The sequence below is a fragment of the Cavia porcellus genome, unplaced genomic scaffold, assembly GCF_034190915.1.
Source record: "Cavia porcellus strain 051 isolate PalLab524CR breed Dunkin Hartley unplaced genomic scaffold, mCavPor4.1 scaffold_4, whole genome shotgun sequence".
Classification (NCBI taxonomy): Eukaryota; Metazoa; Chordata; class Mammalia; order Rodentia; family Caviidae; genus Cavia; species Cavia porcellus.
In genome coordinates this window covers 92,672,459-92,698,697 of record NW_026947487.1, presented here as the reverse complement: position 1 = coordinate 92,698,697, position 26,239 = coordinate 92,672,459, and positions in this window count along the sequence as shown.

The window sequence follows — 26,239 nt, the reverse complement described above, 5'->3', positions numbered from 1 at the left end:
TATGTTATATTTAAAGTCACATCTCTGAAATGTGATTGTTTTCATTATTGTGTCTTGATATCTGTTTTTTTCCTTGGATATGCATAGCTTTCTCTCTTTGTAATACTGGGTGATAATAAATTTTTTCAAACACCATAAGAGTAAGAAAAAGGTGAAAGAATATATGTAGCATCATAAATGATTGCTGAGCCTGAAATTATAGTCTCTGCCATTTCAAACTAACAATTTCTTTTATCTTTGTTATTTATGTGCTGATCAGTAATACTTAAAAATGAAAACATATCATGCCTGATTAAAAGTAGGAGTGAAAATTTTGTATCATAAAACCATAGTCCAAAGTTTTCCTTCTTTCTCCTACATTTTGACACTGGAAGCATTGCCTTTCTCTTTATTTTTTTAAAAGATTTTTTGATTCATTTAGTTTTTAACCTAATATTTACCTTCCTAAATACAAATAACTGAACATCTTGATCATTTCTTGACTAAGTAATTTAGATGCCATGTATTATTTTTCTTTAATGGAAGAGGTGCATTAACCTCACCCAGACTCTTTCCCTTTCTCTCTTCTAGAAAATACACTACCCCTACTTTCTGATTCATAAATATTTTTATGCTCTATCTATACAAATAATGTTTATCACTGATATCAGGCATGTATTCATTTTTAATTTCCTTTCTTGAGCAACTATTTTTTGTTTTGCCTTTTTGTAAATTTTGTTCTCAGATTTGTGCAAGGCCCTTGGCCTTTAGGGACTACAGTGGAGGTGGAGGGAGCAGAATATTTGGGACATGAGGTCTCCTTTCAGATTTTTAGGTCATTGGATGCTTGCTCTTCAAAGGTACAGTGAGTGGTACCATCACTTATGCACTCTTGTTTGCAGCCAAAACTCTTTCTTTATCATGCTCTCTACTTTGATAAGCTTCCTTCACACAAACTGAAAGCAACTTAGACAAACCAATCATGGACTGAAACCTCCAAGACTGTAAATCTATATGAATATTCTCTCTTTATAACTGCTGCATCTCAGGAATTCTGCTGTAGTTATAGAAAGCAAACTAACCAAGTTTGTGGATAATAATCTGATTATTCTTCTTTAAAGATATGTTTCTATATTCATGAATGATCCAAACCATGGATCTGTGCATGGATCTTGCCTGGAGAGAGAACAGGAATGGGGGGCAGGGCAAGAGGGAAGAGTGACGGAGACAGGTTGAGTGATTCCAATCAAGTCTCCTTTATTCAGGAAGTGTACATGGCTTATATAAAGGACAAGGGAATGTGGCTTTATATGATAGGTCAGCTTGGATCTTCTCATATGATGTGGACCTCTCAGACTGCAGGAAATTACGTGTAGGCAACTAGATAAGCGGAAGTGGAAGTATGTGAGCAGGAGAGAATTGTGGGAGATGTAGGCTGAAGTGAAAAAGGTGCCTATGACGTGCGTGTCATAGGCAGAGGAGGATTATGGGAAATGTAGGCTGACACACAAAAATGCCCTCAGGTGAGAGGGGCAGGACAGCGCTGCAATTTTGAGCCACTCCCTACATCTCTTCCCTTATTATTATATTTTTAAGAGTATGGCAGGCCCTGTGAGGACAGCACCTGTCTTGGGTCAAGGACTCCTCATATGAACCCAATAGAGCCTTACCCGTCGTGGGCCTGTAGGACAGCAGTTGGTCGTGTGCCTGTCTTAGGTGGTCAATGGCGTAACATATGTGTCCTAGTTTTCCGTCTCTGGCTGCCTGTCCAATGCCTCAGGGAAATTGTCCCACATTGTCACATGGGCCATTTATAGGGATTGTTTCCTGATAAGTTTGTTGATCTGCTATCTGCAACTGATGATAGTGTACCTGAATGGGCTTTGCCATAAATTTGTCAAGCTGGTTGTTAAGAAGCGTCGAGATCCTTTGGAAAATGCAAGGGCCTACAGTTAAGAATAGCAATAAAGCAGCTATGGGTCCTAAGAGGGGGTCAATATAAGGGAAGAGACCACCCACATGAAAGAGAAGGTAGTTTCTCTGAGGCACTCCTTTTCTCTCTCTTTGAGGCATTCTCTTAGTTTAGTCATGGACTCTCTGACGACTCCTGAATGGTCGGGATAAAAACAGCATTCTTCTTTGAGGGCAGCACATAAGCCAACCTCCTTTATAAATAGGAGATCTAGTCCTCTTCTATTTTGTAGGACTACCTCAGATAAAGACATCAGAGATGCCTCTAAAGCCATTACAGATGTTTCTATTTCTTTTAAATCTTGATCTACTGCCACCTGTAATTGAGCTAGATGTTGATTTCCCAACACTAGAACTGTAGTCCATGTTCCTATCCCTGTTGTGACTCCTAACCCTAGTAATACAGCTAAGGTGAGCATGGCAGGTTCTCTTTTATACATATAGCCAATCTGTGATGCCTGGAGGTTGTAGTCTCCTGGGTGGAATGTTATGTGAGGAAGAACCTGTACAAGAACACAAAAATCTGTAGACTTGTTAAAAAACAGTAGTTGCTATACAGGGTGAGAGGCCAAAATTGCAGGCCCAAGACGTTCCTGGGGGAGGGATGAGGTAATTGTTTGGTTGGAACTCTAAATGAAGCTGGGCACAGAGTCATGCTGCCAGTGTTGGTGGGTGGCTGGAGTCCCCAAAACAGGTCCCTCTACCAGAGACCTCAGGAAGAGTCAGCTTGTGGTGATTGCCCCAGTCACAGGCAGATGAGCTAGAAGAACTGTTAAAGGTTAAATTGAGGGTCTTTCCTTCATAATATGGGGGAGGAGCAGCCAAACATAGCCAACAGGATTGGGTGAGATCAGGATGGGTGTGATTTAAGGCAGTGTACGCCCCTTCAATCAAATTGAACAAGTTAGAATTTGGATATTGGGGGGTAGGTATGTGATCCGATTGGTATATTGGGGTTGCGGTGGATGGGAAGGCACAGGAAACACTCAGGATGGGGGGCCTTAAGATGGTTTTTTGGACAGCAGTAATGTATTGGACAGATTGTAGTTTGGCTTTAGAACAGCATTTGGGCCCATGGGCATGGATGAAATCTGTAGAGGAACCTTTTTTATGAGAATAAGGCTGCCCTTGTCTGAGCCAGATTTGTGATATCACATTCCCCAGGTTTGCTCTGTCAGCCAGCCAGTTTCATCAGGGGTGGTGATGGTTATATCTATTATATCAAAAATTTGGCCTGTTCTGCTATCCCAACAGGAGGGAGAATGGGTGGAACGCCACAATGGGCGGCAGTCTGATGGCCCCCACTTTACTTTAAGATGTTTATCAGGTATGTAGGGGTCCCATCCTGTAGCAGCTGTTTCACAGCCCCAGTAGGAACAAAAATATTGTCCTTGAGAATTACAATATGATCTGCCTCCTACTGTGGCGGGACAAAAATATACTGGCAATGTATTTTGGCATGGATTAATGGGCACAAGGACACAGGACTGGACCTTAAAATTTGGACTTCCTGATCCTACCCAGGTTGTAACCTCTGTTTGATAGTCCCAACGAATGATTGACCACTTCCAAGTTGGTGGGTATTATCAGTCGTTGCACACAGATGTAGTCGTGTTAGAAGTCTGACAGTGATCCACATGGAAGCCAGCATTGCCTGTAATAGAACACAAAGGGTTTGGGCATCAGGAGATGGCATCACTCCTGGGCATTATCTGGATTTTTAGAATAAGGGCTGTCTATTTGCTTTACACACACTCAGCCCCAGATGAGGACAGGGTCAGGTTCATTCCAGGTGTTGGTTACTGAGTCCCGCCATAACACAGAGGCAAATTGTGTTTGTGTCTGCGTGTGCCAGAAGTAGGATGCCATGGAACAGCCTGAGGCATCCAGGGATAGAAATTTCAAAATAAAGAGAGCATGTGAAAGAACATTTCTAGGAGACCCTCGGATTGGGTACCAGGTTTTCCCTTTTATTTTATCCATAGTACATTTGAGGGAGCGATGTGTGCATTTAACAATACCTTAACCTTGAGGATTATAAAGTATACTTGTAGTATGGAGAATGCTGAGCCATTTGCAAAATCGAGCAAAAGAGGTGCTGGTATAGCCAGGGCAATTATCTGTTTTGAGCTGTTGGGGACATCCCAGGATGGAGAGGGCGGACAGCATGTGGGCTATAACATGTTTGGTATCCTCTCCTGTCTGAAGGGTGGCAAAAATAAAACCACTGTATGTATCAAGAATTACATGTATATATTTTAAGTTGCCAAATAATTGAAATTTGTAACATCCATTTGCCATAGGGCGATAGGGATTAAACCTTTTGGATTGACTCCTAGATATTGAAGAGATAGCTGAGTAGCACAAAAGGGGCAATTTTTTACAATTTGTCAAGCTTGTTCCTCAGTGATTTTGTGGAGGAGGCGAAGGGTTTGGGCATTGAGGTGGTGTAAGTGATGAGTCCGTTGGCCCTCGGATACCTTAGAGTCTTCTGTGGGCTCAGAATGGGTTATGAAGACCTGTGCCCCTGTGGCAATATCAGCCAAATGATTTCCCTGAGCAAGGGGACCCAGGAGGCCAGAAAGGGCTCTTAAATGACCAAGCAAAAACTTATGACTGCGAAGCCGAATCATGTCTTATAATTGTTTGAATAGGTTTGCAGCTGGGGAGGCATGACTTATGATGGCAACAGTTTCTAATAATGGAACAGACTGAGTGAGATAGGCACTATCAGTAAACAAATTGAAGGGTTGGTCGGGGTAAGCAGTAAAATCTGCAAGAATAGCCTGTAGTTCTGCCAGCTGTGCGGATGATGTATCTGTCTGTAGGGTACAAATCACTGTTTTATGCTATGTAAGCAGCTCTGCCAGAGGAGGAACCATCAGTGAATAACACTGGGGCAATGGGAAGAGGTTGTAAGGCTGTAAACTTGGGGAATACGAATGGGTGATGTTTAGCAAAATCAATCAATTTATTTGGAGGGTAATGATTATCAATGGTCCCTGAGAAGGAGGCTATATCAATAGGCCATGCCTCAGTGGTCTGGAGCAGCCAGTCCACCTGATCTTTGGTGAAGGGTTGAATAATGACATCCGGTTCTTTTCCAAAATAACATTTTCCTAGCTTTCTGCCTCGAATTATCAGGTCAGAGACCACTTGGTATTAGGGCAATAGTACTCTCTTTGGGGAGACTGGCAGATGAAGCCACATAAGGGGAGCTTCTTCTCAAAAAACTGCTGTGGGAGAAAGTTTTGTGTTAAAAATGAGAAATTGTAATGGCTTATTATAATCTATGAAGGAGACAGTTTGTTGAGCGATAGCCTCCTCCACTGTGTGGAGTGATTTTCTAGCACTGGAGGTGAGCTCTGGGGGGGGGGGGTGTTTGGTCAACGTCTCCTTGGAGGACCGCATAGAGGGGTTGTAGATCATATTTGGGAAATTTTAAATAGGGTAAAAGCCAATTAATATCACCCAGAAGCTTTTGAAAATCATTAAGTGTCTTAAGGTTATCAAGGCTTAGTTGGGGCTTTGGTGAATATATTCGAGTGCCCTGTAGCTGGAAACCCAAATATGTATATGGGTCTGTAAGTTGGACTTTATCTGGCACTACTTGAAGTCCAGCCTCCTGTAAGCAGCCTGTAGTGCCAGATAACATTGTAAGGTCTGGTCTTTATTATTTCCTGCTAGGAGGATGTCATCCATATAATGAAGGACGTTTGGCCAATGATCTCTTAATTGGCTGTATGACAGCGGCCATGAAAGCCTGGCATAAAGTGGGAGAATTGGCCATCCCTTGAGGGAGGACATGTCATTGAAGTCTCTGAATATGGGCCTGAAAATTAGTGGATGGGAGACTAAAGGCAAAGCATTTTTGATTTTGTGGATGTAGGGGAATTGAGAAGAAACAGTCTATGAGATCTATGACAATTTTGAAAAGTCCTAAAGGAATGACACTGGGTAAAGGAAGTCCTGGCTGTAATGGTCCCATTATAACCATGGTTTTATTTATTGCTCTGAGGTCTTGAAAAAACCTCCATTTTCCAAAAATGGGCGTATTCCAGGAGGAATCCCTTGGTACAATGTGGCCTGAATTTAGCTGGTCTTGCACCAGCTGTTGAGCAGCTGCAAGCTTTTCAGATGTAAGGGGCCACTGATAGACCCAAACAGGGGCATCTGATAACCACATAATTTCTTTGGCATGGGCCGCAGGAATGTCAATGACCCCTATTGAAAGTGGCCTAGGCCTGCTCTTGAAGGGTTTGGGTTTGGGGAGATAGGAACTTTGATGTCTGAACTCTGTTTACCTATACCTTGATTAGGAAGGAATCCCTGAGTAAGCATTTGTTTGGTGACTATAGTATTAGGGCTGCCCATCATCATTCCCATTTGGGTCAGCAAGTCTCTGCCCCACAAATTAAGGGGTAGACCTTCCACAATATAGGGCTGTATGTGCCCCTGATTGTTTTCTTTATCTTTCCAGGTAAGTAGATTGGCACTATGCTGTGGATTTTTAGATTGTCCAATCCCTACAGATGAGTCATAATGGTCTCTAGGGGCCATGTGGGAGGCCAGTCTTCTTTTTTAATAACGGTCAAATCAGCACCTGTATCTATGAGCCCTGAGAAATTTTCCCATTGAGCAATAAAGCCATAAGGGGTTTATCTTTGGAAATGAATTGAGCCCAATATATATCTGAAGATCCAAGGGAAGAATTTCCCCTATAGGAAACCACAGCTGCATTAGGAGTTTGAACTAAAGGCAATAGCACCACTTCAGCAATACATTGCCCATGACTAATGGAAACCAGGCCAGAAATAGAGAGGATGCCATAACAGTAATTTCACCAGTATAGACATTGTCTATGACACCTGGGGTTTGTAATCCTTTTAATATTGTGCTGCCACGTCGAATTTGTAATCCTTTTAATATTGAGCTGCCACGTCAAAGAATCAACCCACAGGTGCCTTTGGGAAGGGTGCCAAAAAACCCAGTAAGGATGGCTTGTATACACATATCAGGAGCTAACACTGTGTTGGAGGTGGAACAGAGGTCCAGTCCTGTGCTTCCTGGTGTGGTGCGGAGGAGGTCTGAAACGGATTGTTTCATGCTGGATTGTTTTGTTGTTGTGAGACAAACCCTATAGCCCCAGGGGTCTGTTTCAAGTTGGGGGGCTGGGGCTGACCCTGAGTCCCGTTTCCCTGCTGGGGGAGGGGATTGCCATCTGCATCTGTCTTTGACCTGCATTCATTAGCCCAATGATATCCCCTTCTGCATTTTGGGCGTAAGCTTGTAGGTTTTGGTCTTGAGTTATTGTGTTGAGACTTTGGGGCTGTTGGGCAGTCTCTGGCAAAATGACCCATCTGATCACATTTGAAACATTAGCCATTATTTGTTTTTCCTCCTTGCTTATACGCAAGGAGGATCTCTTTTACAGCTGCAGCCATACTTGCAGCTGTGACCTGAGCTTGATGATGGGCAGAGCCTATATCAGCTCACAAGCAAATATAACCTGAGAGGTCTTTTCCTTTTCTATATGGTTTGATTGTGGCCTGGCAGGCAGAATTTGAATTTTCATAAGCCAATTGTTTAACTAGGTCAGTGTTGTCCTCAGAGGTGCCAAAAAGATGCTCAGTTGCCTATAAGAAGTGATCAACAAAATCACAGAAGGGCTCCTTGGGTTTTTGTTTAATTTTAGTAATAGAGGAAGCAACTCCACTAGAAGGCAATTTTTTCCATGCTTTAGTTGCCGCCAAGGTGATCGGAGCAAAAAGGCCTGCCTCATATCGCATTAGAGCTTGTTGGATAGCATATCAGCCTGTTCCTGTTAGAATGGAAAGAGTGTAATGATTTTGCCTGTTAGCATTATCTTTAGCCAAAAGTTCATATTGGTCTTGGAATTCTGCTTTCCAGAGCAGATAATTGCCCCCTGAAACTGTAGCTCTGGTTAAGACCCTCCAATCATTAGGTGTAATCCAACCTTGGGTTAAGGAGTAAAAAAACCGCAAGAGTGAAGCCTGCTGTGGGGCCATATTGGGATACTGCTGTTTTTAATTCTTTCAGGGCAGTTACAGGGAATGGTGTGTGGGCCCTGTTAGTCCATGGCCCTGGAGGGTCTGTTTCTCTATTGCTATCATGTAGGTCAGAGTCATTTTCTTCTTCGCTATTATCAATTTTTATTTTTTACTTCTGTAGGCGTGGTGGCTGTCTATCTCTCCTAGTTGTAGTAGTAGCTTGTGTTTTATCCCTCCTGTTTTCCTGACTTGGGGACTGATCTTCATATCTAGTTCATCCCTTTTGTCTCCCTCTTTCCTTAACAGTTTTGCTCTCACCATTTTGTGGACCAGAGCCATCTTGGGTGGGTTGAGTTGCCTCCCCGCCATATTGTGCGCTAACACCAGCTGTGGCAGTCTGGGTGATTTCCGTTACTGGAAACATTAAATGAGGTGCCATTTTTAAGGCATCCATTTTTGGTGGGTGAGTTGTTTCCATTACCAGAAACATCATTGTTGGTGTGTCTGAGAAGGGATGAGAGCCCACATCTAACGACTGGAGTTATAAAATGAGTCTCTGTTTCTCCTGTTTCAATTGGAACCGCTGTTGTAAATAGTGAATTTCTGTTTCTAAATCAAGGAGAAGAAGAGGTGGCCCAGGTCACTTTTGTAAGCCAGGCTAGGTGTTATCTGGTTTTCTTGTCAGTATTTTAGTCATTAAAAATAGATAGATAGCGCAGGGGTTGCAAAAGGGGGTTTCTCACCCTGATATTGCACAGCCTCTTCTGCCAACTGCAACCAATCAACCCCTTGGAGCTTAGAAAGATCAGGGTACATAGGCCTATATGGGGGAGGGAATGTAGTGGCATTGAGCTCCAGGGAACAGTGGAAGCCACTTTGAATAGTGGCACCATTTTGAGTATCCCCATGTGCTCTAGAAAGGGGAAGTGGCAGCAAGTCACCATTTAGGGAATCCCTGGAGGGGGAGAAGCTGCCATCTTGAGGGGGCTCTGGGATATCAAGAACCACAGAGCTGGGAGGGCTGGGTGCTTTAGATAAGTCTGGGGGGTGTGGGGTACAACTGTGGGAGGCAGATAATGCAGCTTCACCCTGAGCAAGTGTCTCTGCAATCTGGGGATCTGCGTGAAGTTGAGTCAGCAGCTCAGAGATTAAAGTCCAAATGCAAAAGCAGTTACTGGATCCTTTTCTGGACCAAAAACCCTATAATAATCCTTGAGAGCATCTCCTACTCTCTCCCACCTTTTTTAATCAATGATGCCCTCTAGTGGGAACCATGGACAAACAGAATGAACAAACTGAAAGTACTGTAGTAAATGTTTAGTTGTAAACTTAATCCCTCTAACCTTGAGTGCCTCCCTGAGGCCATTCACGAAAAATTCATGTTCACTAAGTGCTTGTCCCATGCTGATAGAGGAGTCAAATCCGTTCACCTACCATGATTCAGGAGAGACGTAAGGTGGCCATCCGCATGGATCACAGGGACGTAGCCCTTGAATCAGTCATGCTGCACAGCGATTTACTCCCATGAACGGTTCCATGTTGAAACCTCTCATGCCAGGCCCCATGTTTGGGCGCCTCTTGATCTGACCCATGGATCAGTCCATGGATCTTGCCTGGAGAGAGAATGGGGATGGGGGGCAGGGCAAGAGGGAAGAGAGAGGGAAACAAGTTGAGTGATTCCAATCAAGTCTCGTTTATTCAGGAAGTATACATGGCTTATACAAAGGACAAGGGAATGTGGCTTTAAAGGATAGGTCATCTTGGATCTTCTCCTATGATGTGAACCTATCAGAGTAGCAGGAAATTACCTAGTGTAGGCAACTAGGTAAGCAGAAGCAGAAGTATGTGAGCAGGAGAGAATTATGAGAGATGTAGCCTGAAGTGAAAGGGTGCCTACGACGTGCATGTTCGTAGGCAGAGGAGGATCATGGGAAACGTAGGCTGACACACAAAAATGCCCTCAGGTGGGAGGGGCAGGACAGCAGCCACAATTTTGAGCCACTCCCTACACATCATTGTACTATGATTTGAATATTGTTTGTGCTCCTGCCTGTTACAGCTCGATCCCCAAGAAGGAAGTGTTAGGAGGTGGAGATTAATGAGAAGTATTTAAGTCCAGGGAGCAGAGGCCTTGTTAATGGATGAATTTCTTGCTCCTGTGAATTCTTGCTCTCAAACAACTGGTTTAGTTCCTGGGAAAGCACACTGTTAGGAAGTAAGTCTTGATGATGTTCTTCCTGTTCTATATCTCTACCACATGCTACCTTGAATAGATGCAACAAAAACTATTCACCAGAAGCAGAACACAGAGATACTGGAAACTTGCTCTTGATCTTGACTGTCACTACATAAAAGTAAAAATAAAATCATGAAATTAATTGCCTTGTTTTATATATATGGTTAAGGCAGAACTACTCTGTAAAAAGTATTTTTATCTGTGATACATTTGAAAACCTGGATAACTTATTAGTGATTCTTTTTTTCACTTTGAAGACTTCCACTTGGAGTCCTGCTGTCCATCCCCTGCCTCAAGCTGCACTGGTTGGTTCCACTCTGTAGTACCATTACCATTTTATAATTTATATTATTTCATTTTATTTTAGTATTGGTTTTGTCACAGCTATTTTTTGTTAGCCTTTTTTATTTGTCAGTAAATTTGCTAATTTGTGAGCTGGGGTTTTTGGTAAATTCTTCAGAACTGTAGGCAGCCTGTAAATGAAATGTGTCCTGAATACTTTTAATGAGGTTCAGTGAGAAGTCACAGTTCCGTGAGATTAGAGATGACATGCAGGGTCCGGTGCTTCATGATGGGCAGCTTTGTGAACTTGAAGAAAGGGAGCCCTTCCATGAAGATCGATTCTGTGCTTATCATCTGACCATAATGGAGGAATAGATTAAAAAAATGGTGAGCGATAAGCCAAACACATCCATTGATGAGTCCTAGCCCTTTTCCTTACGTTAGAGACCATCTGGAAGGGTGGATGTTTGGTAGCTTTTGTATTTCATTTCATATGCAGTTTTAGCAAGGATACTATAATGTTTGTCTCATAAGACTGATGTTATAAGTGAGCAAAGGAGGAAAATTGTAGAAATTGATCAAAATGTGTCACTAGTAACAGCTTGAGATTTCCTAACATATATATATATTCCCCCCACGCACATACAAAAAACAATTTAAAGTTAAATAATTTCTGTTACTAATTTTATTTTTATAATTACTGTTTATGAAAGATTATTATTCCTTGAGTCATAAATTAATAATTATTAAGCAACCAAAACCATCTTTTTAAGTATTTTATGAGTTTTCCTTTGTTCACTATTGGTAGCTGTAGCAACAACAGTGTGTTATTACTGTTAAGCCCTTGAAATTCAGGGTTCTCTAAAGGTCAGCAAGAAATTTTCAAAAGGGCAAAGCTGATTCCATGCGTGCAAGACCAGTGTAGGAGAATGTTAGTGAACAATTTCTGAATTTTATTTTCTTCTTATAAGAAACAGTGTTCAAAGTACTTCAAAGTCCTAATCAAATATTTCTTTTTTTAGAAAAGCACATTGAGTGCAAAGAAATTTGCTTTAAAATTATAGTGAATATCATTGTCCCTACAAGGCTGAAACATTAACAAATAGTACTGGAATTTCTTGAGCAACAGTGATGCTTTACAAGCCTTACATATTGTGATGAAAAATACATTAAAGGTAGTAAGTAAACCTTTCATTTATTCAGTAACTATAATTTAAATGTTCCCATATCTACCACCTTTGTTGGAACTCAAGTTACATAAATGAACAAATTGTTCCATCTTTAAAGAAAACTGTCCAGTTATAAAACAGATATATAATCTAACAACAGAAATAATTTGTGAGAATTATAATTGGTTAAACATTACTGTTTGATATGGAACATAATTCACTTTATACATTTAATAAATGCAAAGTACACATGAGTAATTAATAGAGAACAGATGAGTTAAAAATCAGGACAATCATAATATGCATTTGCTTAAACTATATCTTTTAGAGATTTACAGGAAGTAATTGACATATAGTGTTTGCAATATGGCTTGAGGAGCCATTTATTTTTTATGGTATATAATTTTACATTCATTTTCAAATCTAGTATCTGTCCTTGATGAAAGATGGAGAGTTGAGTTAATTTTAAGGAGCTATGAAGCCTTTGTTCTAGATAAATAATTAGATTTGAAATTTCATTCATGCAGATGAATGATGGGGTATTGAGAAGTGGGGAGTGTTTTGAGGAACTGGCCAGAATGGAGGTGAGTGGATGAGGCAGTTGTGTTGACATCAAAGAACAGCAGAAATCAGAATAAAGTTCAGAAGTCTTTTGCTGTCCTGCAAAGATCTTGTTATAAAAATAAAGAATTTCAAATTGTGAGCATAGGCAGGGGCTTTAGTTAATTTTTACTCGTTGCTAAGTCAAAATACCTGAAGCCCAAAATTGGGAATGGAAAGGTTTACTTCTTACAGTTTGGGGAGGTTTCAGTGCATACTCAGTTGACTCCAAGGCAGGGTGGCATGGCTGGGCTGCAGTTTATGGTGGCAGCAAACAGCAAGGCAGAAACCAGTAAAAGTGAGACACACCTTCTTCCCGCCATTACATGACACACTGGCTACACCCTTAGGCCAGTGTAGCACTCATACCCCCAATCAAAGTGCTAGACAGTGAACCAATAACAAATGCACAATGCAAATGCATGAGGCCTGGGGGCCACCAACATAAACCATGACAGGCAATATGTACCCCGAAAAAATGTAACAATTTTGAATGTAATACATTTTCCAGAACATGCATTTTAAAAGAAGTTCTACATTTGGTGATATCTTCGTAGGATTAAAAGTAATAGTATGCTAGTTAGTAAAAATAGAATAGCTTGATTTCATTATTTAGCAATAGCAGAGTAGATTTCTGAAAACCTGGCTAGAATCCATAAAGACATTACAAATGTGCACTGTATTGTCTGACTGAACTTAAAAGAAGGGAATTCCACAAAGTTTCAACGATTAGTAGAAGAATATTGGCATTGACAGGATCACAATTTGGGGAATATTAGTAAGTTGTAATTCAGTGAGCTGAACTTTACCCATTATTGTGCAGAAATGGATGAAACAATGCAGAATGAAAGGTCAAGTATTAAAATTGAGACACTGTAGAAAATAAAAATGCACAGAAATGTGGGGGGCATGTGTATGTATGTGAATTATTTAGGGGTTTGATAATGAAACTGCCCCTTTGGCACCAATGTATGTCAGCCTTTTCCTCAATACCCATATGTGGAAAGGACATTTGATTTTACAAACCACAGAAAAACTTAGGAGTACTATCCCTATTCCTCCTAACAATGACATGAACGCCTTGAGTAAACCGCAAGTCCATGAGACTGTATGACCTTTCCTATTCTGACTTATTTCATCGTGCCTTGGGAGAAAATCTCTGAAGAAAGTTAAGAAGAAAATGGGCATGAACTTCAGATTCAATAAATTGGGCTTGAGTAGTGGGTGAGATGTTTCAACCTTGTCCCAACTCACTGGATCCATAAACAGTATGTGACAGTCAACTGCATACATACGACCTATGCAGCACTCAGAGAGAATGAGAACTTCAAACCAACATATTGCTTTAGAAACAGGCTGTGTTTCTTTGATCAGTTCAGTCAAAAGAAATCCTTGTATAAGATGGCAAGTTTGTAAATTTTCTGTCACTCTGTTAATGCATACCTTTAATGGATTTATATCACTGACTTCTTGGACCTTAAGTGGAGAAATAAATGGCCTCTGTGATTTTCAGTTTTTTATCTGTAAGTGATGGCTGACATGTTGAAATATGGGAGTAGAAAAATGGCCATACCTGAAGTTTGGATCTGAAGTAAATAGGAAAACCACAGTGCACGTAACATTTTGGATGGTGGATATTGAAATTCTATTTTCATATAAAGAAAACACTATCTTCTCTTATTATGCTTTTCTTTTTGTTTTTACTTATTAATATCATGTTTATTCATATATTTAAGCCTTAGTATTTACAATGCTGAAGTTGATATGATGGGATTTTGTACTCTTTCCTAGTATTAATTATTGAGTTCCCACTCTTTCTTTAAATGGCCTTACATTTACTGGTTAATCACAGTTGTCTGATACAGGCGATCTTCTATTGAAAATTGCCAGTGCACATTTATAAAATAAGGAAGATTTTCTTTCAGGTATCAGGATGCTCAGTGTCTTAGAGAGAATCAGATGCAAGCATGTTCACCATCATGGGTGTCTGTCTTTTGTATGATACCTGAGACTGAACTCAGGGCCTTCACTCTAAGGTACATCCTCAGCCCTTTCCATGAAGCAGAGTCTTGCTAAGTTGATCGCACAGGATTTAAAGTTATGACCCTCCTGCTTCATGCTGGTTTACAGATGTGCGCCACTGTATCTGGTTGAGTGTCTGCTTAAGAAGGACTCACACTTGTTACTCTCATACATAAGTCCTCTGTAATGAAATATTCTATAATGAAACCTTCTGTACTGAAGAAAAGAGAAAGTAAATAATATCTTACACAACAACCATGTGCCTGAATAATACTTGTAAACCAAACCATTCAACTATGTTCATATTTGTATACACTACAAGGGTCTCAAATATACAACTTTGCATTTATGCTACAACAAGAAACAAAAAAAATCAGGTTCCAATCATAATATTCAATACATAGATACTTACATTTTTCTCTCATATTTTGATTAAAGAAAATATTTTGACTTCAGTAGTTATATGTCAGTTCTCTGGTATGTTTTTCTTTACTTGGCATTTTTGAACTACGAATAAAGAAAAATAATACTCTATCAATATCTACTATATGTCTTCTACTATGTTGAACAATTGGTCCACATTTCTTACACTTTTTTTTCAAAACAATCATTTCACTATCTCCGTTTAAATGTAAGAAAATGAAAGGTTATTTACAATTGATGATTATCTAGTGTTATGCAGCTGATCAATAGGTAAATAATGAATGAAATAAATCAGTTTCAGATTTCAGAGTCAAGGTCCATCTCTCTCAACTAATAAGTGCTAACAAGAAAATTCTGGAGCTGGGTGTGGTGGCTCACACCTGTACTGCTAGCACTTGGGCGACTGAGCAAGGAGGATCATGTCAAAATTTAGGCCATTCTGGGCCTCGTAGCAAGTCAAGCTCACCCTGAACTATGTAGCAAGAGCCTGTCTCAAGGAACAAATGAAAAATAATATTAGGTTCAAAGTAAGCACCAAATACAATCCAAAACACAACTATGTTTTACAGTAAGTGAGAGCTAACCCAAGGGAACAAAGTAGTGGACTGAGAACAAACTTCAGTATTTTCTAGGGAGAGTATCTACCCATTTTTCATTTTTTATCTCTCTCTTCCTTCCTCTTTTCCTTTTTCTCCCTCCCTTCCTCTCTTTCTTTCTTTCTTTCTTTCTTTCTTTCTTTCTTTCTTTCTTTCTTTCTTTCTTTCTTTCTTTCTTTCTTTCTTTCTTTCTTTCTTTCTTTCTTTTCTCTCTTTCTTTATTTCCTTCCTTCCTTTCTTCTTACTTTCTTTCTCTCTCTCTTTCTTTCCTTCCTTCCTTTCTTCTCTCTCTCTCTCTCTCTCTCTCTCTTTCTTTCTTTCTTTCTTTCTTTCTTTCTTTCTTTCTTGTTTTTAAGCCATTTACAAGTCCACATGGGGCATGTCAAATCCAATTCTCAGAGGTGAGCAATCAGAAGCAATTTAAATAGAGAGGTAAAGTACCATGACAGAAGCCACTAACTAAGGAAGGATGTCCTGAATTGGATACATCTAAGGCATGAAGCAGAAGCTGCAGAAACTTATGGTCCTGGACCTTACCTAGATTAAACTGACTGACTAGGTGAATATTATTCAAATAGGGGTTCTGACAATGATAGAGGTCCCGAGTAATGATGAAGTACACAGATACAAGGCTGATATCAATCCTGTGAAGTCCTCTCTGTGCAATTCTACTTGCATAAAACTAGCCTGTCCCTTACAGGGCATCAGAGACAATACATGGCTCTCCACAAATCTGTTAGTGCTCATTGAATAAACAAATTTAATGCAAAACATGTAAATATGTAAACTTCTACAAGGCAGGATTATAATCACGGCCTGCAGACTCATGCATGACAGTGCACCAGGCTTGTCTGAGTGCTGGAGAGATCTAAAGGATGCAGTCAAAGGTCAAAGTCCTGGAGCTCACCATAAGGTCCTGTGTAAGTCCATCTCAGGAGGCTGGCGAGTCTGCTCTGGAAGCCAGGAATCAATGTCTAAGAAGGTGAAAACCAGAGTTCCTCTGAAAAAACCAGAAGTGAGCTTTTTTACTTCATTTTTCCCCTTTAATTTCATTAGGGCGAAAGCCCTTTGGTTGGTGCCCTGACACTCATAGGTTGGGTGGAATGGGTTCTCTTCTTCAGTAAATTACTTCCTCTAAACTGGGCAAGGTAGTGCATGCCTATAATCCCAGCACTTGGGAAGCTGAGGCAGGAGGATCCTCATGAGTTCGAGACATCCTGGGCTACAATGTGAGCTCAAGGCCAGCCTGAACTGTATAATGAGGCCGTGTCTCAAAAATACAAAAAAAAGTTACTCCCTAAAGACCCAGAATTATGCTAATCCAAGCTATTTGGGAAATTTTTGCTCAAATTGACACAATATGTTAACTATCACATTTTGTAAATTTCTGGGGTTGCAACTGTTCTTAAAATAGTACCCCATAATGTCCTAGATACACTTTTAAAGTTTCTTTTCCAAAGACCAGTATTTCTACATGCTCGAAATTATTTTCTATGAATAAGAAATTTGCTTTTCTTGGCAAGTAACTAGAATGCCAAAGCATTATTTATGTTTTGTCCTCCATCACTGGAGGAAAATGAGAAATTTCAAAAATAGCATATTTTATCTCATTCATTAAGTTCACAAATTAGTTCCAAAGGTGTAAGAAACATTCACAGAGCAATCCTACCATACCAAAAATAGATATTCACTGTCCTAGAAAACTTCCCAGGAAAGGCTAACAAGCAGCTCCAGCATGGCTGGTTGAATTACTGTCCTTCCGCAGGATGCTTTACACTATTGCAGTATTAACTCTTCCTGGGTCTGCTGAGGAAATATTTTGCAGGTGCTTCTTGATGCTAGCCAATGGAAAAAGGCTGGCTGTTTTTCTTCACTAAGTTCTAAGAAGAAACCATCTAAAGAGTTGAATTTTCTGCATCCATCATTTGGTTCTCAAAATCTAAGCTTGTGCTCAGGCATCCCTTTGATTATTTATGTTTCCTCTTTGGTTTGAAAAACTTTTATTTGTGAAATAAATCATTTAAAGAAAGCAATAATGGTTGTAATGAACACAATATATGTAGTCACTAATCAACACCATCAACAAGGCAAAGTGACAAGGAGTCGTGTTTTCAGACCTCAAAAGGAGCTTGATGTCATGGACACTTGTTGGAGCATTTTCATCAGAAAATATAAGATTCCTTTATGAGTTATACAATATTAAACATGGTTTTAAAATATTCCTCACAACTTTGAAGTTGATTAGGAAGGAAGGGCCCCTGATTTTAATAACTCTTCAAGATGAGAACCTTCTTTTAAAAAATAAGGGAAAAAATTCTAGGGAAATAATGAAAAAAAAAAAATCTCATTCATTGTTCTGCTACCAAGGATCAGTAATGAAACCACAGCCTGTGTCAGGCTGAGTTTCCTAGCTCAGTGTAGTTTCCCCCTGCACTGACTTTTGTGGTTTAATATAGACCAAACAATATTTTAATATTGCATGTGGATTTTTCTATGTATTTATTGTGAGATGAAAGTATTTAAAGTGTATAATGTGTTTTAACACCCTCATTCAATGTTATATGATTAACACAATGGAGTTTACTAATACATCTATTATCTCACACAGCTCACATCGATGCATGTATAATGTGTAATATGAACCCTTGAGACCATTTATGAAATCTCAAGAATATATCATTAGTAAGCATAGTCACCACCTGCACCTAAGGTTTCCAGGATGTATAGGCCTTAGGAATTACAACCCTGTATACTTTGATGAATATTTATTCTTTTCTGTCTACTCTCTAGTATCTGCTAGGTATTGTGCTACCTTGCGTTACTCTATATTTGACATCTTTAGATTGTATATAAGTGAGATCATGCAGTGTTTGCCTTTCTTTACTTAACCAATTTTAATTTAACACCATCCTACTTCGACTTTGTCAATATATTTGAATCAATATCTTTGCCTTAATGATTATCCTTGTTGCTCTATTACTTGTGAGTCCTTCAAGTTTTCATAGAAGTTTTCTTTATGCAGGTCATCCTGTAATCCTGTGTAAGTCTCTTATGGTAATGCTAACCTTCTCTTGGCCTCCTTACCTCTAGCTGTAGTCTTTCTCTCTGCATCGCCTTGGTCTCTCTTTATCCTATATTTAATAATGTATTTACATAGCTTAACCTTTGATGACAGGCATATTTAATAGAACAGAGTTTAAAATAATATCTGATCATTCATATTTATTCTTCTTCTTACATTTCACTGCATTTATAAAATTAGAATAAGCCATATAACATAATAGCTTATGAATTTAAAATACTGATTTTCACTTTATAATTTATAATTTTTAAAGTCAATAGAGCAAAATTCTGTTAAGTATATTAACAATTTTAGTAAGAAATAGAATAGTAAAAGAAAAGCAGGTTTATTTAGTGTTAATTATAACACTAAAATTTTTCATATCCATGCATTGAAGAGCACACAAACTGAATGTCTTTTAGTGTATCTTTTAAAAGTGTCATGCAGGTCTGGACAACAGTCTTCTAGCTGGATTATTGACCTATAGGCACTTTATCTTCCTACCTAAAGTGTGAAATGGATAATTTTATTGATCAATGACTTTGGTGCATTTCTATTGTTTAATGAATACCACTAAATTGTAATTCAGAAATTGTATCATAAGCTGACTTCCTCTCACCTTTACACTTCTGTAGCCTTGTCTCTTGCACAGAAGAAGACACATAAGATCTTTCAGGAAAAAAAAATGCTACACATCGTAATTCCCTCATGTCTCATTTGGACCTCAAAGTTCATCTTAACACTGTCATACCAAATCCAAATACGTATTCATCATTTCTAAATTCATATACTTATTCAAAAGACAGCAGCATGTAGTCTTCTAGGCATGAATCTCTTTGAGATATCAGGGAAAAGATTATGATAAAGACAGGAAAGTAGAACTGTTCTCCTTTCGTGGCACTTCCATTCACCAAACATCTGTAACCAGTAAAATGTAACTAAAAAAGTCATAGATATTGAGGAGGAGAGACACCTGTGCTATGTTCAAGGAAGAAGGAGATACCCTTCATGAAATAAATTCCAGGCTATAAACTGAAGAATAGACAGAAGGAGCTTTACAAAGCAAAATTTTAACTGAAAAAGAAAAAAAAATAAAATAAATGAGTCCGCTTTGGAGGAAAGATTTCAATGTATTAAAAGAAAGCTGGGTTTTCAGATCATGTAAAATATTTTGGATTTTTTTTCCCTAGGAACAAAGGGAAGTCAATTGTTTCATCTTAATCACTCACGTATTAATTAACTCAGCCAATCAAACATTCGGAGTTCTCATCTTGTGGCTAGTGGGTTTTTAAGCTGACTTCTATTATTGCCATGAAATATTTAAAATTAACAAATAAGAACAATTTCTCCGACTATAGCATTCCTTAAAACGCCTTTGTGCTGCTTTTGCCAGGCCTACTTTCCTGCTGTTCTCATTTGTACACCTGTGCTCCTGCTGTTCGTGTGGAATCTAATACTCTAGAAGTAAAGCACTGGCCGTGGTTTTTCTGTCTTTGTACCTCTCTGTATTTGTGATGCCATCCAGGAATGAACTGTTTGTGTGAGGAATAGTACCTTACTTTGGAGTAAGTGATGAAGTATCTCAGGAAGGGCCTGTCTTGCTCAATTAGTAACTGTTGGTAGTGTAGGTGTGAGATCTGAATCTCTAGTGCACATTTTGAAGGCTATTCTTCCATGTTTTTACACCTGGGTAAAATTGCATTACACAGGAAATCAATGATTGTGTCAATCTGCATGAAAAGTTATGACCCTGTTCATGCCCTTAGGACTGGAACTCAAGATTGAGAACAAACAATATTTACCTAAAATCACCCCACCTCTTGATTTAGTTAATGGAGGCACAAATACAGGAAACCTGTAAGAAATAATTTAAATATCTTCTAAGAAAAAAATTAAAAGATAAAAATGAATCAGGCATAATGTCAGCACAGTGAGCACAGTGTTCTGGTCCTACTATGTCAATAGGCAGAAGTTCTGCATATGACACGGATGTGTTATTGTACCCTGCTGACCACTAACACTGACAAAAACTAGAGAAATGCCTTTCAAAAAATATGTGATATAAGAAGAAGAAAGAAAAAGAAGTCACAGAATATTTGCTTCTACTTTCTTTCTCTCTCTCTGTGTCAACACAAACTGCTCATGTGTTAGATTGTATACACTCGAGGGATATAATTCATGCCTTTTCTTTATGTATGCATTGCTGCACACCTTGTCAATCTCTGATATGATTACTGCTATGATTTATAGTGGGGGGCAGGCTTGTACATTAGTGTGTATGTATGTATGAAAGAGTTACCGGGAATGGAAACCAAGGCCTTCATACAGAGATATTAATTTCTCATTTGTGTGTGTGTGTGTGTGTGTGTGTGTGTGTGTGTGTATACACACACACTGGGCACAAACTTGTAACATTCTTGCTTCAGCTTCCCTGAGTGCAGGGTTGAAGGTGTGTGCCATTACCCTGGTTTCACTGGGGCATTTTGGAGCATTCATAACATGTACCATCCAGATGTCACTAACACACGTTTTCCAGAGGGTGCTGCGAACATGTGTTTATGTATGTATGTTGTCAAATATCTGTTGGTAACAACTGAGAAATACTCTACTATGAAATTATTTAAGGATCAATTGTGAATAAACATATGTGACAGATTGTTCACCTTCTGGAATAGCTTTTTCTTTGTTTATACAATACTTAGGAAGAATATGAGCTTGTGTATCTGAGGATCCTGCAGATGTGAGTTTTACATTATCTCATTTAAAACTCACAAATATTTGGAAACAGTCATTGCATTTTCTGCTCAATTCACATTCAAAATAAGCATTAGAAAAGTTAATAAATTTAATTAAAAAGCATAAAAAGGGGGAAATTCCAAGCAAAAATAGAAACAACTGGAAAAAGAACCCACACACAATGATACAAACTGTGAGTAATTTGGTTCATATAAATATGATGTCTTTTGTGTCACCAAAATTCGCTATATTCATTAGATTTTAGATGTACAAAAAGTGAGTCATACTAACAGTAACCCTAATCCTTAACCCTAACCTGAACCCTAAACTTTAACCTAAACCCTAACCCGAACCCTAATCCAAACCCTAAACCCTAACCCTAACATATTTTTAAATCACTTTCATGTCACTTTTCCATTTTACTGCTTATAATAATACCCTGAAGGCAGCAAAGCTGAAGTTATTAATGTTGATTTATAGCAACAGAGATTGTAAGTAGAGAGAAGAAAATGTTTCAAACAAGAATTTGCAGTCTGTGTGACACTGAGCATGGACTCATCCTGTGTATCATATGCGTATATTTATATACATGTGTATTCATGTACATATGTTACACATCGCTACATTATACATCACTTAATGATGTGAATCCATTTGAAGATGCATCACTAGACTATTTCAGTGTTATATTAGCAGCAAAGTGTATATTTACATAAACAAAAAATGCCATCATGGTATAGCTATTGCATGCCTTATGCTATGTGGAGTGTAGGTCAACAAAAGAGCACAAGATTGAGTCAAATTCAAGAAAAATGCAATCAAGATACAAGGTACATAAAGAAAATATGTGAGGGTGCTTCTGGCCTAACACAGCACATTCTTTAATAGCAACCTATTTTTAATATGTAGAAGGAGTGTACTCTAAAATAACAACAAATGATACAGTATGGTATGCAACCAGACAACTCATTGAGTCACTTTATCATTCAGTATCATATACTATGCATATTACATACATTAGTATTTTATACAACTGGTAGCTCAGTGGGTTTATTTACACTAGTATCATCACATGCATGTGAATGTGGTATTCCATGATGATAGGAATTTTGTATCACATTATAATATTATGAGATCACTGCCATTTATTTTGTTTTTATAGACAGGAATGTTGTCATTTCGGACAAGACTGAGTATTTAATCATGTGTATTTTCACACAGGCAAACATACATGTCTCTCAGGGTATGGTAACGTATTTACATTTCTGTTAAATAATTAATCTCACTTCACAACATACTAGGATACTAAGCATAAAGATATTTTTCTTTTTGCCTTCTTCATCTAGTGAACATTGGAGCCATTTCTCATAAATTTTTCTTTTGAAATTAGATGTTTTACCCCTTGATCATAGGAATGGATTTTGGTTATACTTGACTTAACGTAAACCATGATGAGTCGCCTTCACTGCACTCAAATGCTAATGTAAGAATTACATAGCAACAGGGAGAAATGTAAACAGTGGGGAAAAGATCTTAAAGAATGTATTTATTAAATGTACAACTGATTGTGTTTATGGGAAATGCAGTAGGATCCTTGAGTGAGACAGATGAATGAAGGATGCAGAATTGATTCTTACTAAATCTATTAAGCAGGACCTAAAAACAAAGAGCTTAGAGGATTATACTTAGAAACATAAGAGAAGAAGAATTAAAATGAAAAAAAAAAAAAAAACAGAGGGAAGCAGAGTAAAAAATCACAGCAGTAATATAAGTATGTGATAATAAGTGCAGAGACAGACCAGAATTACAACGTTTGCTGTTTTTTCTACATTTCAATTCCTTTTTTTTTTTTTTTTTTTTTTTTTTTTGTGTGTGTGTGTGTGTGTGTGTGTGTGTGTGTGTGTGTGTGTGTGTCTTTTTCCTTTTTATCGGTACTGGGGATGGAACTCATGACCGCCTGCTTGCAAGGCAGGTGCTTATGCCGCTGAGCTAAACCTCCAGCCCCTACATTTCAATTCCTATTCAGAATTTTATCTTGGAGTTGATGGGTAGGATTGCTTCACATTTTAGTGAAGACTGTTCTATAAATATTAACTATATCGACACGGTGAACAGTACTGTGCCAATCTTCCAGATACTCAATTATTTTTTTCTACTTGTCATATCAATTATTGGCAGCAGGGTATGGGACACTCTGACTTTAACTTTGTGTCTATTTCCCTCTGCCACTTTAAATCAGTTTTTGATTCACATGTAATTGATGCCACATTTGCAATAGTTCCACTTAAGGTTTTTCGATTTTACAATGATGCAAAAGTATTATGCATTCAGAGAAACAGTGTTTCAAGTTTTGAATTTTAATCTTGCTCCAGGCTGTGAATATACTCCCCATTATTCTGGAAACAAGAGGCACCAAAATGGGGTCCAGTTTATAATTAGTCTGCTCATTGTAGAGGAAACAGCTGATACTCAATGTGTTACTATGCGGCAAAGTTGTGCAATTCAGCAGATTTCATACTATATTAAAGGTATTTTTAATCTATGGTGTTTACATTTTGATATGGGTTTCTTTGGATATAGTCCCCTGGGAAGTGAAAGAACATCTATATTTGAAAATTTTTCATTAGGTACATAAATGTTTAGAGTTATGTTCTCTTCAAATATTTACCCCTTTAGAGTTATGATATAATTATCTAAGTTGATGATAACAACTCTGTTAAGAAAAATATTTTTCAATATTATCACTGTGTGTGCTAATTATATTAGGATCAATTTGTTTTTTATTAGTGTTAGAATGTTATATCTTTTCCACATAAACCAAATAATAAACACTTTGTGTCTTTGTAAATAACAGTTTTTTATAAGCATGTCATTAAGTCTCACATTTCTAACAATAAGAAATTATTGACTGCAATTACATTGAGTATGCATGATTAGTTTTATATCCTAATTCATATTGTGTGTTTTATTTGTTTTACCCGTTTATATCTCATTCCTGCTTCTTTGCATGTGTTTGGATTAATTCAAGTCATACTATTTTATCTCCTTTCTGTGTCTATTAGCTATATCTTTTACACCTATTAGCTATAACTTTTTTATGTCAGTGTTTATTTTAAGGCTTGCAGCATTCATTATAATCTTACAGGATCTGTATATTGTCATTCTTACAAAATAAAACAAGCATTATAGTATTCACATTTTTCTACTGCTAAAATTTGTGCTTTTGTTGTCATATAATAATTTATTTTTATCTTTATTAATACCTCAACTAAATTATTTTTAAACAGTCTTTTAAAGAGCATTAATCAGCAAAATATGTTAAATATTTACCATATCATGGTGTTATTTTCTATCATTAATTTCTAGAGGGTTCATTCCTTTTCAAACTAAAGGATATCCCTCTGCATTGTGATGTGAGTCTGTGGCTGTTCAATTCTCAAAATTTACTATTTGACAACTGTTGTTTTACTACTATGTAGAAGGATTTTTCCCAGAAAAATAATTCTAAAGTTGTAAATTTTATTCTTTTATCTCTTTAAATATTGTGCCTCACTATGTTTTTGTCAACAAAGATTCTTCTATCATAAATAAATTTGCATATTTGTAAATATATACATATGTGTATATAAATATATTCATATGATAAATATATGTATGTATACATGTATATTTGTATACATGATAAATTATAGACGGTATGATGTAAATTTTTGTATAATGTGCATTTTTCTTAGCTGTTAAGAGAGACAGATGTTCATTTGTTAAAGTCCTACACTGATAGAGGATACAGCTACCCTCACAGTGGAAGTGTTTATATGCCTTCAAAATCATGCAGATCGCCATGTCACTTTGACTCATTCTTATAGGCAATTTAGAGAAAGTTTTGTGTACTCCACTTACCTGAGAATACGCACATGTACTCATATTTGTCATCTTTCATTTTGAACATATGGCCTCTGATCTTAAAGAGAGCGTGCTCAAAATGTGTAGCTAAGTTTAGTCTGATCAGAAATGTTTCCACATTTACATTCACTTTCCTGTGTGAACTGATGCTGGCTCCCCAACTTAAACATTCAGCTTCCTTTGTTCAGAGAAAGCCTTGTTTTGTAAATGATCCCTGTGAGTCTCCTTATATGCAGCAATAAACAAAATATTCTTTGGTATTTTATCTCCTGTTTGTACTTTCTGGTTTTGCATGTATCAAGGTACATACCCATTGCATTTGATTACACTTAAGATTGTCTTTTCACTAAGTACTGTGCTTGGGTTTCATTGAGCTTGAATTTGCTTAAAATTTTAATGCAGGTTAACATTATGCAGCATTTATTTTTTAAAAATGTTTTCTATGTCCAGTTCCTAGCTCTGGAATTATTACTTCACATATATTCTGTCATTTGAACCTATAACCCATTAAGTATTTTTTCTAATTTTTTAAAATTTCGTTATTGTTTCAAGTATGTACATAGATTTACCTTGAAATTCACTATTATTTTTTTCTGTAACACCTTTATAAATTCTACTGAGTGTATATTTTACACATTGTATCATCATTTTAATCTCTATAAATTTGATTTGTGTCTTTTATATTTCAATGAGTCCATTTACATTCGTATATATAACTAAATTTTAGTTACAATAAACATCATCAAATTATTTTCTATTTATTTTAATACATGTGTTGCTTCTGCATTAGTTTCAGTTTATCTTCTCATTGTAAGATTATAGGTATTATTTCCTTCCTTCCGTCCTTTCTTCCTTTTTTCCTTTCTTTTATTCTTCCTTTGCTCCTTCCTTGTTTATTCCTCCCCCCTCTTCTCATTTTCCTTCTTTTTGCATGTCTAACTATTTTTGTATGCCTCATGCTGTGAATTATTTATGTTGCTACTTGTGCTTTTTCTTACAATAAATATTATTAACCTTTGTTCATGGACACAGTTAGATACTTCAAAGTGGTTCACTGCTTCCAAGCCTTACTTTAATGACTTCTTATATGAATATAGATCCATCCTTTATTGTGTGAACTAGAAATCACAAAATTTTCCAGTCCAACTTTTGGGAAACACATGACTTCCTCTCCAAATGCCAGCACTTTTATATCTTTCTTTAAGTTCTTTTTCTGGTCTCAAGTTGTCTCCTCATGAAAACACAATCAA